Genomic DNA, 17,150 nt, shown 5'->3' with positions numbered 1-17,150 from the left:
GGCAGAGATGGCAGGAGATGTTTTCGTGGGCAATCAAGGGCGTAGATGCATTGGCTGTCAGCCTCAGGCAGGGACACAGACTTGTCTCCCACCAGCAGAGCGATGATGCGTTTCCCCAAAATGTTCCAAGAATGGCCTGGAATGTGACTAGACAAGGTCCATGCGGTCCCATGAATGGCTTCACACTGCACCAGCTAGAAAACAAACACAACAGTAATTCTTGGATTAGCATGAAAACACTTCCAAAGGGGGCTCAAAGACAGCCTTTTGTCCCTTTCATAAAAGAGAAGAGATGAGGTGTGACAAATGGCCTGTTGGATGGCTTTCTGTGCCAGGCAGAGGTCATCTTCGAAGGGCACCACAGACACAATCAGTTTAATAGGGAAGAAAGGGAAGCAAAGATAAAAGACAAAGAACATTTCAGAAGAGACAAGGTGGTGTCTGCAGAAGACAATTTAAATTAAAATAGGAAAAGGAGATTTAAAAAACAACAACAACAACCCACTGTCTTTTGTGTTGAGACACAGTACAGCGTCCTGTTAACAATGTGGGAATTTGGAGTCAGGAGAGGTAGGTATTCCAACCTTAGTCTAGATAGCTAAGATAATCTGAACTTCTGGGCTTTAGTTTTGCATCTATATAATAAGGTTAATATTATCTACTTTGCCTGATTGCTGTGAGGATGAAATGAGATTAGAGGTAGGAAGTCAGGAGGATGTGGATTCCTGACAAGAACAGTGCTGGGACATGGGCTGGGATGCTTATTTTGCTGGGACTATGTAATATGGGCCAAGTCATTTTGTCTGAATGGCTCTCAAATTCTTCAAAGCTTTTTTGGTGTGTCTTTGGAACCAGAGATTAGCATAATAATTCTTAACCAAAATCCCAACATATACAACAGACGGGGAGCTGGCCCATTTGAAGCACGGGTGGGTTGGGAAGAGATGTCTAGTCCTCACACCCCAATCTCCTCCTATCTCTTCCCATGACCATGCCTAAAACAGCTCTTCCATTTCCCTGCTCCAGGAATTGGCTGCTGCTAGCCTCTGCTGCCTTTCTGGATCTTTCCAGCATGAATTGGGAAGTAATTCAAAACCTTTCACTAAGTCTTCTGAAACTTCAATGGAGTGGCCAAATTTCCTCATCACTAATGATTGTAAAAATAAGTGAAAAAAGCAGATCCAGGTAAATGAATATCTGGATGACAGAATAAAACACCTCTGGATGGACTCAGCGCTGCTTCTCAGATCATGGGATTTAAAAAGTGTCTCCAGATTCACAGACAAAAGATCATTGTTATTGTTCAAAATGCTTATTCATTTTTAGTAGAAAGAGGAGTAAGAGGCAGTGTAAATATCCTAGCTTAGAAATCACTTCGAACGTCAGCTGACCTAAGTGGCTATGTAAATGATGAATCCCAATCTGAAGTCAATAGTACCATTAAAAAATAAGTGCAGTTTTCAGCCTTTCATTTTCATAGCATGGTCTATCACATGTTGCCTTTCTGTTATTTTACATTTTTATTTACATTACATGTGTGTTTTTTTAAATTTACATTACATGCATTTGCATGCACGCACATGCACATACACACAGGTTGCCGCAGCAAACCCTCTAGCAGGATCAGGAACACCAAGCCAGAGTTTCATGAAATTTGAATGAATCTGTCAGAAGTTCTCAACAACATCATGCTACTTCAAAAGCATTTCTTTGTGCCTGCTTTAGGATCTATGTCTTTATGAAGATTAGATAAACTTTCAAAGCTTTGAAGACAGAGAAGGAGAATTACATATTTCGAGCCATTGCAAGAAAAATAAAGGACACTTACTCTTTGCATCGCATTCAGTAAATGCGTGTTTTTCTTTTTTAGAGATTAACTTACTTATCGAAAGTCTAGTAACTTAAATGTTAATTTAATCCTATGTCATGAGTCCTGGTTCTACCATTCTTTTACTGGTTAATCACTTTGAGCCAATGTGGTTCAGTTATCCTCATCTATAAAATGTGAATAAATTATACCTATGAGGATCAAATGAGATGACATATAATAGGTTTTTTTTTTTTAAACGGAAGTGTAGTAGGCATATAATATTAGTTTTAGGTGTACAACATAGTGATTCAATATTTAGATACATTAGGAAGTGATCACATTATAAATCTAGCTGCCATGTGCCACCATACAAACTTGTTATGATATTATTGACTATATTCCCCATGCTGTACATTGCATCCCTGTGCTTTATTTATTTCATAACTGGAAGCTTGTACCTTTTAATCCCTTTCCCCACTTTTACCCATTTCCTCATGCCCCACCCCCCCACCCCCTTCTTGCAACCATCATATTGTTTTCTGTTATCTAGGAGTCTATTTGTTTTTGTTGTTGTTGTTGTTTTTTAAGATTTTATTTATTCGACAGAGGTCACAAGTAGGCAGAGATCATTTTATTATAGGTGAAAAGATGAGGCAGAGAGAGAGAGGAAGCAGGCTCCCCACTGAGCACAGAGCCTGATGCGGGGCTCTATCCCAGGACCTTGGGATCATGACCTGAGCCGAAGGCAGAGGCTTTAACCCACTGAGCCACCCAGGCACCCCTAGGAGTCTATTTGTTTTGTTTTGCTTTGTTTGTTCATGTGTTTTGCTTTTCAGATTCCACATATAAGTGAAATCATATGGTATTGGTCTTTTTCAGTTATGTTAGGTTCTAGAAAGTATAAAAATGCTAGTCAAATATGATCCTTAGGTTAAAAAATATAAAATATAATTGTTCTTATTACTTGGATAATATTTTTTAAAAATAAAGATATAAAGGGAGGCCTGATCCTCCTCCTGGCAATAACCTGAGCAGCATAAACTCCTAACTAGTAATAAACGGAGTCATTGATTTTCAGCACAAGTGGGATTTCATTTAAGATTAGAGTGTTTACCTGAAGTGGCTTGGAATATAAGCACAATGTTCTGTTGTTTGGTAGAGTAGTCCGAGACCTCTCTTGTTAATTCCTGGTTGGATCCAGGGGACTTTGACTTGGTCAGTTGGAGTTATATTCCACAGCAGTTACCCGTGATATCTGGTGGAAAGTCTTGGGCTTTTCTAGTTGTAAACTCTCATAAGCCTCTTGGGTGATATAATAGTAAAACTTCTTAGCATCAGCTTCAAAAACAAAAGAAAGGTTTATATTTGGGGCCCCCAGTTCCAATCCTACCTTCAATGTGCCTGCCTTCCTGATGGTCCTATTTCTCTTTATTGGAAGGAAAGCAATCTGATAAATTCATCTACTGCGCAGGGTTTATAGCTAAATGTGAATCTAAAAGGAGGATGCATGGGGCTGAGAGTGAGGCCAAATCCACCCAAGCCACATGGCTGAGAATAGGAGACATACAGATGACTCAAAGGGAATTGGGGTGGTACTAGGAAGCAGAATGGCTGCTGGACAGTTTCATAAAACCAAACACTATCTCTGATTTGTTTAGTTATGAGAACTCACAGTTGTTTTTTTTTTCCCCCTTCTGGTACCTTTGTGAGTTGGGTTTTCTGTTACTGCTCCTGAGAAGGAGCAGTAATGTCAGAGCATTCCAGAGTCAGAAAACAGGAGCTCTGGTTCTCACAGGTCACTGATGAGCCGAATGGCCTTGGGCAGTGTCATTTTACCTTTCTAGCTCTGGCTTTCCCTTTCTGTTAAACGAGTTTGGAAATAGAGATGTTTCAAGGTGCCTTCCAGCTCTAAATACTGTAATTACTTCATTTTCTATCTATTGAGTTGCTTGGATGGTGTGCAGCTTAATTGTGATATGTAGGTTACTACTCAAAATAATGGGGAGAGAAGCGCTGCAAGGGAAGTTGACCACTGTGTGAGTAAGTGTCCTTCCTCTGGTTTCTTTTCACCCCCAACGTGGGAGGGCAGGAGTGATATATTCTGTGTGTTGCACAGATGAGTATCTAATATCTGATTTTTGATCATTTTAAGTGATGTTCAGATCAGAAGCACTGAAGGGAGCACAGGATATCACTGGGAGAGGAATGTTATTGCTCTGGGATCTGTCTCCACTCTTTTAATTGCGTGAAATGTGAAAACAACTCCACTCTGGAAATGCAAATTGAGGGAGTTGACTGCAGCCTCAACCAGAGGCTGGAAGGGTTGACCTCTGGGCGTCCTGTTTTAGTCCCGCCGTTCTCCAAAATGCTGGCCTTGAAGGAAAAGTGTCACATATCCTCTCACATGTCCTGTCTCACACTGAGTAATGTTGCCCCTCTGCCCCCAGCGGAGCGTTTTAATGATAACGGCTGTCTTCAGGGACAGATTGTGACTTGTCTTTTAAAGGAAGATGAAATCTATTAAGACAGTGAGGACAGAAAGGAAAAGCGATGTCCCTGAGAGGGAGGGCTCTAAAGGAGAGCATGGTTAGTTCCTTTCCCGCCCCCTCCCCCCATCTCTTTCTCTCTTTGTTCGAGTGTACCCTTCAACTGCTCTGTTTTGTGTCTGGATTATTGTGGTTGTTGGTGTATAAAATTGTTGCTGGTGTGTATAATTTATAAGCTCTAAAAAATGATAAATAGTCTCAAGTAAGAAGAGTGATTTGTGTTAAAGTCCTCAGGGTACTTTTGTAAAGGAATTTAATTTCTTAGGGGAAATTGTCTATAACTTCGTGTGGAATGTTAGTTAACTGGTTCATAGCTGGGATTTATTTTCTGTCATCTTTTTTCTTTTTTTTCCTTCTCATGATTGGTTTGGATAGGTTTACCTGGGCAAATGAGATTATATAGCAAAGTCTTGATGCACTGGGAAGCTTAGGGAAATAGAGAGGCTAGTTTATTTATTTTCTTAGGTTTTTTTTTTTCCCCCCAACCTATTGTTAAGATACTTCTGAGATTCTGCAGTGTAGTCCAGTTCTTCTCAATGAGGGGGGATTTTGCCATCCAGAGGATATTTTGCACTATTGGAGACATTTTTGGGTTTCACAACTAGGGGGTTAACAGTGGCATCTTAGTGGGTAGAGGCCATGGATGCTGTTCTACGTCCTCTATGCACAGAAAAGCACCCACCCCAGCCCTAACAAAGAATTATTAGGCCCACAGTGCTAATAGTGTCAAGGTTGAGAAATTCTAATGTTGTCAGTAGGTTCCAGGGAACATAATTCAGTATTCTTTTTACCAAGAAATTTCTACAGAATCCCACTATTACTTTTCTCAACTGGACTTCTCATCACCAAGAATGGAGGTAGGCAACAAGAAGATGTTGTATCTGGGCTAAAAGTAATGAGTCCCATAGTACATAGAGTCCATGTGCTTTTTCTTTTCTTTTCTTTTCTTTTTTTCTATTGTTTATCATCAAACTTGAACTTACGACCCTGTCATCAAGACCTGAACTGAGCTCAAGAGTCGGATGCCTAACTGTCTGAGCCACCCAGGCATCCCTATTTTTCTTTTTTTAAAAGACATATATGATCACATAAAGTATCCTATTATTGTTTTATTTCTCCTTAATATTTAAGTTCAATTGCTTGATTGTAATAAAAAAAATTATGGCTAATTGATATAACTGGTAAAATGGATTTCAGTTATTTATTACCATGATAGACTTCTTACAAATACTTCTCAACACAGAATGGTCAAGCTTTGAGATTTGTGGCCTTACCCTTGCATTGTATGTATACAAATATGGTGATTCAGATCAAAGGTTGAGCAAGTGTTTAGAAGTGGGGGCAGGACCTCAGGTGGAAAGATCACAAGGCCAAGTACCCTTTGTATTTGCCTAGCATTAAGCCTGGTGGTTATTGTTGAGATAATGGACTGACTCAAAAAGTAATATGCACCATCTATATGTCAGTATTCAAGTATGCAAATATGAACAATCTTACACTACTTAGGCTGGTATTCCAGATTCTCTACCATCTGATATCCACTTACTTCTAACTTTCTTCTTAAGTTTCCTGCTCTAGTCATAGTTTTGTACCCAATACCTCATAAACCCAACTTATATATTCATAGATGGTCATATACCCACACTGTTGTTTATACCCATTCCTCTTCCTACTGGTCATTAACATTTCAGCTATCCTTCAAGAGTGAGAGAAAATTTTATCTCCTTTGTGAACCAGCCAGCCAGAAATACTATTCCCTCCTTCCAATCTCCTTCTTCCTTCCATGACAAAATGATAACATTTATTAAGGGTTGGTGGTTGGCACAAATTTTGTTTTGTTTTGCATTTTTCTATATTGAAAAAAAAAGTGTACAGCGAGTTAAGGAACTCCCAACTCTAAGCTCACACTGACAAAACTTGTTGTCTAACCCAGAACAAGTCACTTAACCTCTATGACACTCAAGATTTATTTTTTTTTACTTATAAAATAGAGAGAATAATATTTATTCTACTTCTCTTGCAAGGTAGTTTTGGATTAAATGAGGTAACACAAAAAAGCCCTTTGAAAAATATAAAGAACTACATGAATGTAAGACATATTATTGTCATCAGTATACAAAACCACAAAGAATCCCACAAAGTGCTAATGCTGTATATATTCTGCAAAGCACTTAGCTGTAGTCTGCATTTAATAAATGAGAGCTCACATACGCGAATTGTTCCACAGTTAAGACAGACTGGCAGGAATAGCAGTTAGAGACGGGAGGCTGGTTAAGAGGTTACTACCTGTATTGATAGAGAAGCTATTAAAAGCAGAATATGATTTTTAACATCTCCAGGACCATGATAGAAATGAATAAAATTTTGTGCGCTTTATCATTTGTGACCCAGAAAAGAGAACCCTGAAGGCATGAAAAGTCTTAAAATAAATTATTTGTGCGCAAAAGGAGGCAACATATCCCACGGATTTGACAATTTCAGTTTCTCCATTAAGGGTACAAATAGGAGATGAGGTCACTTAAGCAAAATGCTCCCTGATTTGTTAAAGCCCTTCCTGACTAGAAATTAATAAGTCTGAATTCATTTTTGTGACTCACAAACTAGCTTAGGGTCTAATCTTTCCTTCTTGGTTGGTGGAAGAAGGTAGAATTTACCTGGATGGGTCTGGGGGTATGGTCTGGGAAGTGGCCAGAGGTGGCCTTTAGTCACCCATCATGGAGCCAAGGGAACAGTTTCAAAGCCAGTGGAAGCTGCAGGTGGCAGGAGTGGGGGAAACAAGAAGAGGCGATGACTCATGGCTAGGTGGTAGTGAGTTACCTAGAGGTCTGGTAATTTAACTAGCAGACATTTCCTGAGGCAAAGTAGAGAGTTTTTATTTTTATTTTTATTTATTTATTTATTTAGACAGACAGAGAGCACTAGTACGTAGAGAGGCAGGCAGAGAGAGAGGAAGGGAAGCAGGCTCCCCGCCAAAGCAGAGAGCCCAATGCGGGGCTCAATCCCAGGACCCTGAGATCACGACCTGAGCTGAAGGCAGGGGATTAATCCACTGAGCCACCAGACGCCCAATACGGAGTATTTTTATAAATTGCCTGTATCTCACGCTTTGCCAGTGGTTGGGAAAGAGCTTTTAAGTTTTTCTAGTTATAAGGACATTGAATGAACAAGAGAATGATCTATTTATTGCCTTAGAACCAAATGTTGTTATATTTTGGCTCAGTAAATACCATATGAAAGAGAGAGGATAGTGAGTGTGAAGAGTTTAGACCCTAGGCCAGACTGCTTATGTTCAATTCCTGTCTCTGCCATGGATCAACTAATTAATGTGACCTTGAACAAGTTATTCAGCCTCTCTAGGCCTCAGTTTTCCCATCTGTAAAACAGAAGTAACAATTCTGGGGTGCCGGTGGGGGGGTGGCGCTCAGGCAGTTAAACTTTTCACTCTTGGTTTCTGCTCAGGTCATAATCTCAGGATCCTGGGATGAAGCCCCTTCTGGGGCTCCCTGCTCAGTAGGAGTATAATTCTCCCTCTCCCTCTGCTTACATGCGTGCACACACTCTCCAATCTCTCTCTCTAAAATAAATAAATACATCTTTTAAAAAAATAAATAATAATTCCTACTGCACAGGGTAAAGACTAAAGGAAATAATAAAAGCCATCACTGCACCTTGCACAATGCATGGTAGAAAGAGAGTCTTCAGGAATTGTTAACCATTATTACTGGATAGTTAATAGATTATAGTAGCAGAATAACAGAAGCAGGCAAAGTCTTTTCTTGTATTTCTTGTCTAGCTATGTCTAGCTGTTTAAAGAAATGCTAAGGACTGAAGCATCCTAAGGGTTTCTTTTCTAGTTTTATTGAGCTAAAACTGACGTATAATATAACGTTGTATAAGTTTAACATGCACAATGTAATGACTTGATACATGTGTATATTGAGAAATGTTTACCAAAATAAGGTTAGTTAACATACCCTTTATCTTGCATAATTACCATTTTGTTGTTATAGTGAGAACATTAAAACTTTACTCTCACATCATTTTTCAAGTATACAATGTAATATTTTTTTTTTAAGATTTTATTTATTTATTTGACAGAGAGAGTTCACAGTAGACAGATAGGCAGGCAGAGAGAGAGAGAGGGAAGCAGGCTCCCTACTGAGCAGAGATCCCAATGCGGGACTCGATCCCAGGATCCTGAGATCATGACCTGAGCCGAAGGCAGTGCTTAACCCACTGAGCCACCCAGGCGCCCCAATGTAATATTTTTAACTGTAGTGACAGTGCTGTAAGGGATTTTGAGAACTAGTGCCTTGCTACTCCAAGTATGCTCCACAGACCAGTAGCTTTGGCACCTCCTGTGAGCTTATTAGAAATGCAGAATTTTTAGCCTCACCAGCCAGACCTACTGAAATCAGAATCTGCATTTTAACAAGGGCCCTGGTGATTCTTATCTTGATTGAACCTTGTAAAGTACCACCTAGAACAATGACACAAATGGGGCTTTTTGGAAGGAAGTCAGGGGGTGGGGGAGGGAGATAGAAAGGAAGAAAAGAAGAGGAAGGAAGGAAGGGGGGTAGGGGGAAAGGGAAAAGGAAAGGAAAGAGAAGTCATAAGCTGGTGAGCTCTTTGAGACTCCTGATTGGTCCCAATATATTAGAACAAAACATCAGAGTAAAAGGCTAGGATAAGGATGAGATGTAAATAAGCACAGTCAGGACTGCGGTGAGGTTATGATAAGATTTGGTTAAGGTCGATATGAAACACTGAGACCTAAAGAGGATATAGCTTTGCTAGAAAAATTTTTGGGGGGGATGCCTGGGTGGCTCATTTGGTTGGGCGGCTGCCTTCGGCTCGGGTCATGATCCCAGCGTCCTGGGATCAAGGCCCACATCGGGCTCCTTCCTCGGCGGGGAGCCTGCTTCTCCCTCTGCCTCTGCCTGCCATTGTCTGCCTGTGCTGGCTCGCTCTCCCTCTCTCTCTGACAAATAAATAAATAAAATCTTTTAAAAAAAATTTTTTTTGAAGCCCACTTTCTTTATTGTATTTAAAAAATGTATAAATAGAACAAAAAGTAAATTAAATATTTTCATATTTGGTTACACCACTATCTACTTTTTAAAAATCAACTTTACTATTCAAACAATGGACAGTCGCTAACATTTCAGGGATTGGGAAAAAGATAAAACCAAAAATACCTCCAAACTTTTCTTCTACCATATTTACTGTACACTGTGTATAGCTGTGCTCATAGAGACAGCTTCTTTTATTTCTCTACTGCTGAGGAATTCACTTGTATATAAAATTCAACCTGCCCAAAAGCTGAGGGAGACTAGAAGTGATGAGTCCTTACCCTGGGGCATCATCATACAATTCACACAATAGAGCAGCTACCAGCTTATAATATTTAGGGTCTGCGAACAAGGTTTCTTCCGGAAGTTGAACTAAAAACAACTTATTATGTTCTTTAGGTTGTGTAATATGTGCAGAAATGCATGGATATTGAGGAGGTTCAAAATTTGGGCTCTGCCATCTACCAATGTAATCATCAATGATCTTGACAGCCTGGTGTCACCCCGTGAAGCCCTTTAGTCTTTCAACTTCTTTGCCCAGGTGAAGTTCACCACTTAACTTGGTAAAATAAAGTTGTTCTCATCTGTAGCAGTAATGCTTCATCCAGCAGTCCTCATGCACAATCAGAACTCCTTCTATGACCCTCCTCTTTCCAATTTTATAAAATTCCTCACTCGTGCAATGAAATCTAGCTGCAACAGCTCTATCCTTATAAAGGGAATTTTTTATACCAAAAGTATAATTAGTAAGAAAATGCAAATTGATGATGCAACCCAGGGTGAGGTGTTTGATCAGCTGGATATACCTGTTGCCAAAATTATTGACACCCTCACCTCCTCTGGACCTTTCTCTCTGCTTGGGGCCAGGGAGTCTACAATTGGGAAGCACCATGAATATGCTGGTAATTGCAGTCATTGGTGGTGAGCTAAAAGGGGTAGGCCCAGAAACTTTCCCTGTGCTGGGAGTGTTATTCTGCATTCTGCTCAGCAATAGCCACCTTCATTAATATAAGGGCATCAGTAATGTTTGATTATAGTGGATGCTCATCAAATATTTATTGATTTATTGAAGGACTTTTGCCTGACCCAGTAACCGAGGTCAAAATGTTGAATCAAAAAGCTACTAAATGGGCATAAGCAATACATTTTTTTCGGCTAATCTGAAAGTATTTTTTTTTCCTGATAATCCTTTTTTTTTTTTTTTTTTTCAGAGAAACAGTGAAATCTCCATACTATAGTACATGCTGTTTACTCCTTTTGGCACTTAATGACATTCGTTCGCATTTTTAAAAAATACTTTATTTTTGAATAAGAGAGAGAGTGAACACAAGCAGGGGGATGGTGGACAGAGGGAGAAGCAGGTGGCAGGCAGAAGCAGCAGACATCCTGCTAAGCAAGGAGCCCAACATGGGACTCTATCTTAGGACCCTACCATCATGACCTGAGCCAAAGGCAGCCACTTAACCAACTGAGCCACCCAGGTGTCCCTTGTTTTCATTTTTTTTTTTTTTTAAGATTTTATTTATTTATTTGAGAGAGAGAGAGAGAGACAGAATGAGAGAGCATGAGAGGGGAGGTCAGAGGGAGAAGCAGACTCCCCATGGAGTTGGGAGCCTGATGCGGGACTCCATCCCAGGACTCCAGGATCATGACCCGAGCCAAAGGCAGTTGCCCAACCAACTGAGCCACCCAGGTGCCCTTGTTTTCATTTTTTTAAAAATTATTTTTTGTGGTTGTATTTATCTTGTGTCTCCAGGTGGATAGCAAACTCTTAGAAGGTGGGAAAGTTATATTCTTGGTAGTTCCTCAACATCTAGCAAAATACTATAAACATGTATTAAGTTCAGATATTTGTAGAATTAAATAAATATACATCTAAAAGAAAATAATTTTACATTGGTGTGGCTTATGATTGGAGTTTGTATTGATAGGAATAAGGATTTCACTTTACTGAATATTTACTTTTAGGTATTCTGCTAAGTGCTTTCCTTATGAGGTCTTTTAATTCTCTTAACATTATGAAGTAGCTGCCTTCATCCCTTACTTTACAGAGTGGAGCTCAGAAGAGTCAAATGACTTTCTCACGGTCACATTGATAGGCATGTTAAAAGTGAGATTCAAAGATATTGGGCACATATACTATTCCTCTTCTTAAATAAGAAGTAGGTGGGATTCTGGGCGCCTGGGTGGCTCAGTGGGTTAAGCCGATGCCTTCAGCTCAGGTCATGATCTCAGGGTCCTGGGATCGAGTCCTGCATCGGGTTCTCTGCTCAGCAGGGAGCCTGCTTCCCTCTCTCTCTCTCTGTCTGCCTCTCTGCCTGTCAAATAAATAAATAAATAAAATCTTAAAAAAAAAAAAAAAAGAAGTAGGTGGGATTCTAAGTTTACATTCTCTATTTCCCATGTGGGGAAGTCATAGGAAAGACACCACTAGCATTAGACCCTAGCTGAAAAGATCAGAGAAAACTAGAACTCTCTTGGGAGAGCCTGTGAAGACATTTTATTTTCCTCAGGTTTTTTTTTGTTTTGTTTTTTTGTTTTTTTAATTTGGGTTACATATGACCAGTCCCTATGGGCTTTGGGTGTTTACAAAGCCTTTGAAGCCAAGACACAGCTTCCAAATGACATTACATTAACGTTATAACAAAATGGCCCTATTTCACATTAGCTAGTGAGATCAGGTTGAGGCTCATGCTTTGAACTCTACTTTTTAAAAAATCCTTTCCTGACTCTCTCCCAACTTTGATCTCTTACTCTCTCTCTAGCATGTTCTGGCATTTATTACAGATTTGATATAGACATATACTAGACTTATATCACTAGATACATGGAGAACCCAGATGTCAGCTTTGGTCTAGGTTGGCCTATATTCCTGTTCCACGCCCTACATAAAATACATTGCCCTCCACCAAGATTTTCAAGAGATTAAGGGTAGGTTATGTTATCAAGTCAGTGTCTAGCTCTAGCTTCTTATCTTCTCTGAATTCCAGATTTTCCATCTTGTGTTTTCTCCTGGTTTATTTCCACTATGGCCTCTATCCAAGCCTGGATCTTAGTCTATTTTTCTCATTTTCACAAAAATAGCAGTTTTTTGTTTGTCTTCTGCATTTTGTAGACTTTATGGAAAGTTTAGGGAGAAGAAGGGAGTTGTGTATCCTAGCAAATCAAAATCTTAGAATCAAATATTAGGCTGCTTCTCATCAAAGGTCCTTCTCACACTTCTGTAAGTTGCTGAGCCATTCTCTCTCTTCTTCCTTCTAACTTCTCTCTGCCCCTATCCCAACAAAATCTAGTATCCACCCCTCCCCGCACTTTCTTATGTAAAAAACAAAAAACAAAAAATCCACTCTTATGTATCCATATTTCCAAATTCAGGTCTTGGCCCTTCTTTGCAAAGCTGAACACTCTCTACAGAGCTTTTTAATTACTAGATTCTTTTGGAGAAAGCAGGTACTTCTATTTTCAGTTATTTATTTATTTTTAGTTACTTATTAATACAAACACAAGTTTTCACTCCTTATTTACAGGCAAATTTCCTTAAGTTTAAGGACAGAATTTTTCCTCTTTGCTACTACTAGAGAAAATTTAGAAGTTCGTTTGTTCATACTTGTTTGGCTGAATAGACAGATAAGAAAGACAAGTAGGATTAGATGTGAAGTGGGGAAGGAAACAGAAAGAGAAACTGGATGGTCTCATCCTTTGTTACATGGCTGAGCCTGGAGGCCCTATCTATAAGTGTCCTTCATGTTTGGGTGAGGGTTACCTGTAGCTTAACTCCCTTTCTGCTCAAAATGCTTCTTGCTACCTCTCTTGTTGGATTCCTATCTTTTCAGGTTAGTTTCTGTCATCCTTCCTGTTAAATGTTTCACATTTTAGATATGATTTTCTCTTTTTCTATGAGAAAGTGGAAATCTGAAGATCCAGAATTGGAGGCCAGAGAGTCAGCTGAATCAAAGTGGACTAGAAATTAAGTTTTGAAGTCAGGGGATATAGCTGAGAATTTAAAAATGAAATAAACAAGGAAATGCAAAGTGATAACCTGTGTGGAAAGAAGAGATCAACATTATGGGCTCCAATCCATTTTTAGAGCTATTGTTTTTCATAGGTTTGTTTTGCTTTGTTTTTGGTTATGAGCTGGACAAAAGGTATTTATGTTCTAGCTGAGAGAGTACAGGGTAGGATAAGTATTGGTCACCCTTTATTTTGAAGAATATAGATGAAAAAATGTTTATTAAAAGCAAACTATGGGGGTGCCTGGGTGGCTCAGTCATTTAAGCCACTGCCTTCAACTCGGTTCATATTCTCGGGGTCCTGGGATTGAGCCCCGAATCTGGCTCTCTGCTTAGCGGGAAGCCTGCTTCCCTGACTCTCTCTCTGCCTGCCTCTCTGCCTACTTGTGTTCTATCTCTCTGTCAAATAAATAAATAAAATCTTAAAAAAAAAAAAAGCAAAGAAAAAAGCAAACCGTGTCCTAGAAGTTATGTCAGATTTTTACTCTTTTTAACACAAAAAATATACATACTTATTTAAAAAGTTTAAACAGATCATATAAATTATATGTGCATGCACATGCACACACACATACACAACAGAAATATGAAGCAAAAAGTTCTTCATCTAAGTACCCTTCTTCTATCCCAATCAGTTTCCCTTATGCAGAGCCTCCACTGTGAACAACAATGTTACTATTTCTAAGACTCAGGATATTCCATTTGTTTGATGCTAGAAGGGATACATTTTTCTTTTCTGATGACTGGAGGGGGACTTGTCTTGTTCTTTCATGAAATAATCTTCTCAAAGTTTCCTTTACTCATGACTTGTGTTTTCAGACAACAAATGTACTCAAATTCACATCTTTGGGCAGTCCTTAATATATGAAAATTGTGCATGGTCTTCTGTGCTATTTTGTTTGTTGTGACATTGCAGGTTCTATATGGGTGGAACCAGGCTATTTCATGCCGTGCTGTTTACAAAGGGAAATACTGGGATCATGGGAAGCTGTTTTACAGGTCAACCAAGCCATAGCATATAAGCGCTACTCTACTGATGTCTTATTATGAGCTACTGACATAGAATAAAAGAAGTGATTCTTTTAATGAAGATGAAATGCATGGTTCATTGAAGGAAGCAGAAATGTCACTTGCTACTTTCAAAACTGGACCATTTGGTTGAACATTTGTGTTGCTTTATTTGCTGCTTATAAAAAGATTTAGATAGGTCTTGCAAAGTCCTTACTGAATTTGGGGGTGTCACTATAGAAGAAGAAAGTTAAACAAGCAAACAAAAAGCAAAATAAAACTTAAGAGACAAATTTATATCTAGAAGTCTTTGTGATTTCAAGAATGGTCAAGCAGGTAACATAGTTGGTGGGGGAAGCAAGTAAACCTGGACTAAGAGACAAAGAAGAGCTAATTGTGCAGAACCCCAAGCCATAAAACTGTTATTCAATCTCTACAGTCTTCATGTACTACTCCCTGCTTTCCGCCAAGTGGTTTCTTAATGCCTAATTGGAAGCTTTGGATTTCAGTATTTCTTATAAGCAATCAAGAAACTGTGGATAACATAATAAAAGAAATTAATTTATATCATATGAGTGAATTAAGTTTACTAGATGCTAAGCTTCTTTTTTTTTTTTTTAAGATTTTATTTTATTTATCTGACAGGGAGAGATAGATCACAAGTAGGCAGAGCAGCAGGCAGAGAGAGAGGGGGAAACAGTCTCCCCACTGAGCAGATAGCCCAATGTGGAGCTCAGTCCCAGGACCCTGAGATCATGACCTGAGCTGAAGGCAGAGGCTTTAACTCACTGAGCCACACAGGCACCCCTAGATGCTAAGCTTCTTGAGTAAGGACTTTGGGCTTTATTTATTCTTTTTTTTTTTTTAATTCACGTCACACTTAGCACAGTGATCGGCCCCAGATAGACAATAACATAAAGAAGACTGACTGACCATTTGATTAATATGGATTGAGAACTACTCAAAAGTAAGCAAATTCACATTAATCTGAGATTGTTTAGGTGGGTGCTATATGAAGTCTGTGGAAAGAGCCAAATGACCATTCAAACACTTCTTTCATCTAAAGAGTATACTAGTCAATCTAAATATTATGAGAAACTGTGTAATAGGAGGAAACAATCATAAAATGACCCTTTTCCAATTGCTTCAGAGACAAGCAAATTAACACTTTGTCACAGAGCCATTTATTTTAATTGTTCTCTCCTAGGTAATATCAAAAAGTCAACATGGGTAGAAGAAACAGAAAAAAACAAAACAAAACAATTTGTTCCTCATTAAATGTTAGAAAAGTCCAAGATAAACCTATTTAAAATTGATCTGATAAGCCCTGAGAACCGTGATGCACTGATGTGTTTTCCTCGGCTAATGGTCTTCAGCTAATATTTATCCATTGCTTTGAGTAACCATTAATCTCTTGTGTTGAGAAACTCCACAAATGCAATTTCTAGGGCATTTAACCTTTCCATGTCTGCTGTCTCTTGAGTTTGGGTGACTCAGTTGTGGTGTATACTCAATTTCATTTAGTTTTCTTGGGTCCCAAGATAATAGCACCAATTTCATTTAAAATGAGTCTTTCTTCTTCTACAACACAGCGATATGTTCCTGAGGTGTAGTGAAGCTAAATTTATTTTGCCTTCCCATACTTACATTCTTATCCATTACTACCTTTTCTTCCCTGCAATGCATTCCCTGCTATTTTCTCCTCTGTAATTTGACATCAGGAATGGCCATACAGGAAACAGCTGAGCAGTGTAAATGCCTTTCTAGTGATCTCAAAGCTTCACCACAAGCTTAATAATATTAATGTCCTTGGTTCAATCTTTAGTTGTTATATTTTTACTTTTAATTTTTTTAGTTTATTGCTGTTGAAAAATTCTCATCAGCTTAAATGTGCAGCCAACTTAAGTTCACTTTTTCACCTGAGGATGTCCGTGCCACCCTTTCCCTCCTCCCTCTCCTTTTCCCTTCCTCCAGTTATCCTAGTCTGGGTCTGACAAGAAAAGCTCCTGAAAAAATGACCACGGCTCTGAACAAAGCCTGTTGTTGCAGGTAATTGTTGAAATATCAAGGGTATTGCGTCCTCCATTACTTAAGCTCTCATTTGTGGTTTTCATGGTTTTGAGGAATGTTTATGGCTGACAGTCCCTTCTTTACAGCTCTATCCTTCAAGCTCCGGCTGATACTGCTGAGAATGACCGCTTGAGTGACTGATAAAATGTCAAGATGCCATTATTTCCAAGAGAGTGTTTGGGAGCAATAAGATCTGTTTCAATTTATCTCATCCACCTGAATTTAAGTCTTCAGGTTTAACTTTGTTGGCTGCTACAACCAAATTGTCTCTGGGTTTTTGAGAGAACAGCCATCATGGAATGCAGAGAGGGTTATAATGATGGTCATGCCATGACATTTGTGTTGTATTTCACTGTGCACATTGGTGCAATATTTTGGACTTAATTAATACTCTCCAGGAACCTCAGTTTATGGATAGCAATAACCATATTTTAGATCATGTGAAATACTGCAACAAAAATTCAATTCATAAGGCAGATGGCAAAGCCTGGTTTGAAGAACAACAAAACAGGAAGATTTACAGTGAGTTTCAGAACTCTTCAACTGGAATCCAGCCGCTGCCAAAGCTCTGTTATTTCACTGGAGGGTAACAATCTGTGAGGGTCATTAGTGTCCTCATAAAAACTGAGATTAA

General features: G+C 39.0%; 1 pseudogene; it reads right to left on the bottom strand.

The window, feature by feature from the left end:
- Positions 1–9,645: 9,645 nt before the first annotated feature.
- LOC132023007 (cleavage and polyadenylation specificity factor subunit 5-like) lies at positions 9,646–10,407 on the bottom strand (annotated as a pseudogene).
- Between the last annotated feature and the right edge of the window lie 6,743 nt (positions 10,408–17,150).

This window comes from Mustela nigripes, chromosome 8, assembly GCF_022355385.1.
Source record: "Mustela nigripes isolate SB6536 chromosome 8, MUSNIG.SB6536, whole genome shotgun sequence".
NCBI classification, from domain to species: Eukaryota; Metazoa; Chordata; class Mammalia; order Carnivora; family Mustelidae; genus Mustela; species Mustela nigripes.
This window is presented reverse-complemented; position numbering and strand designations above follow the sequence as displayed.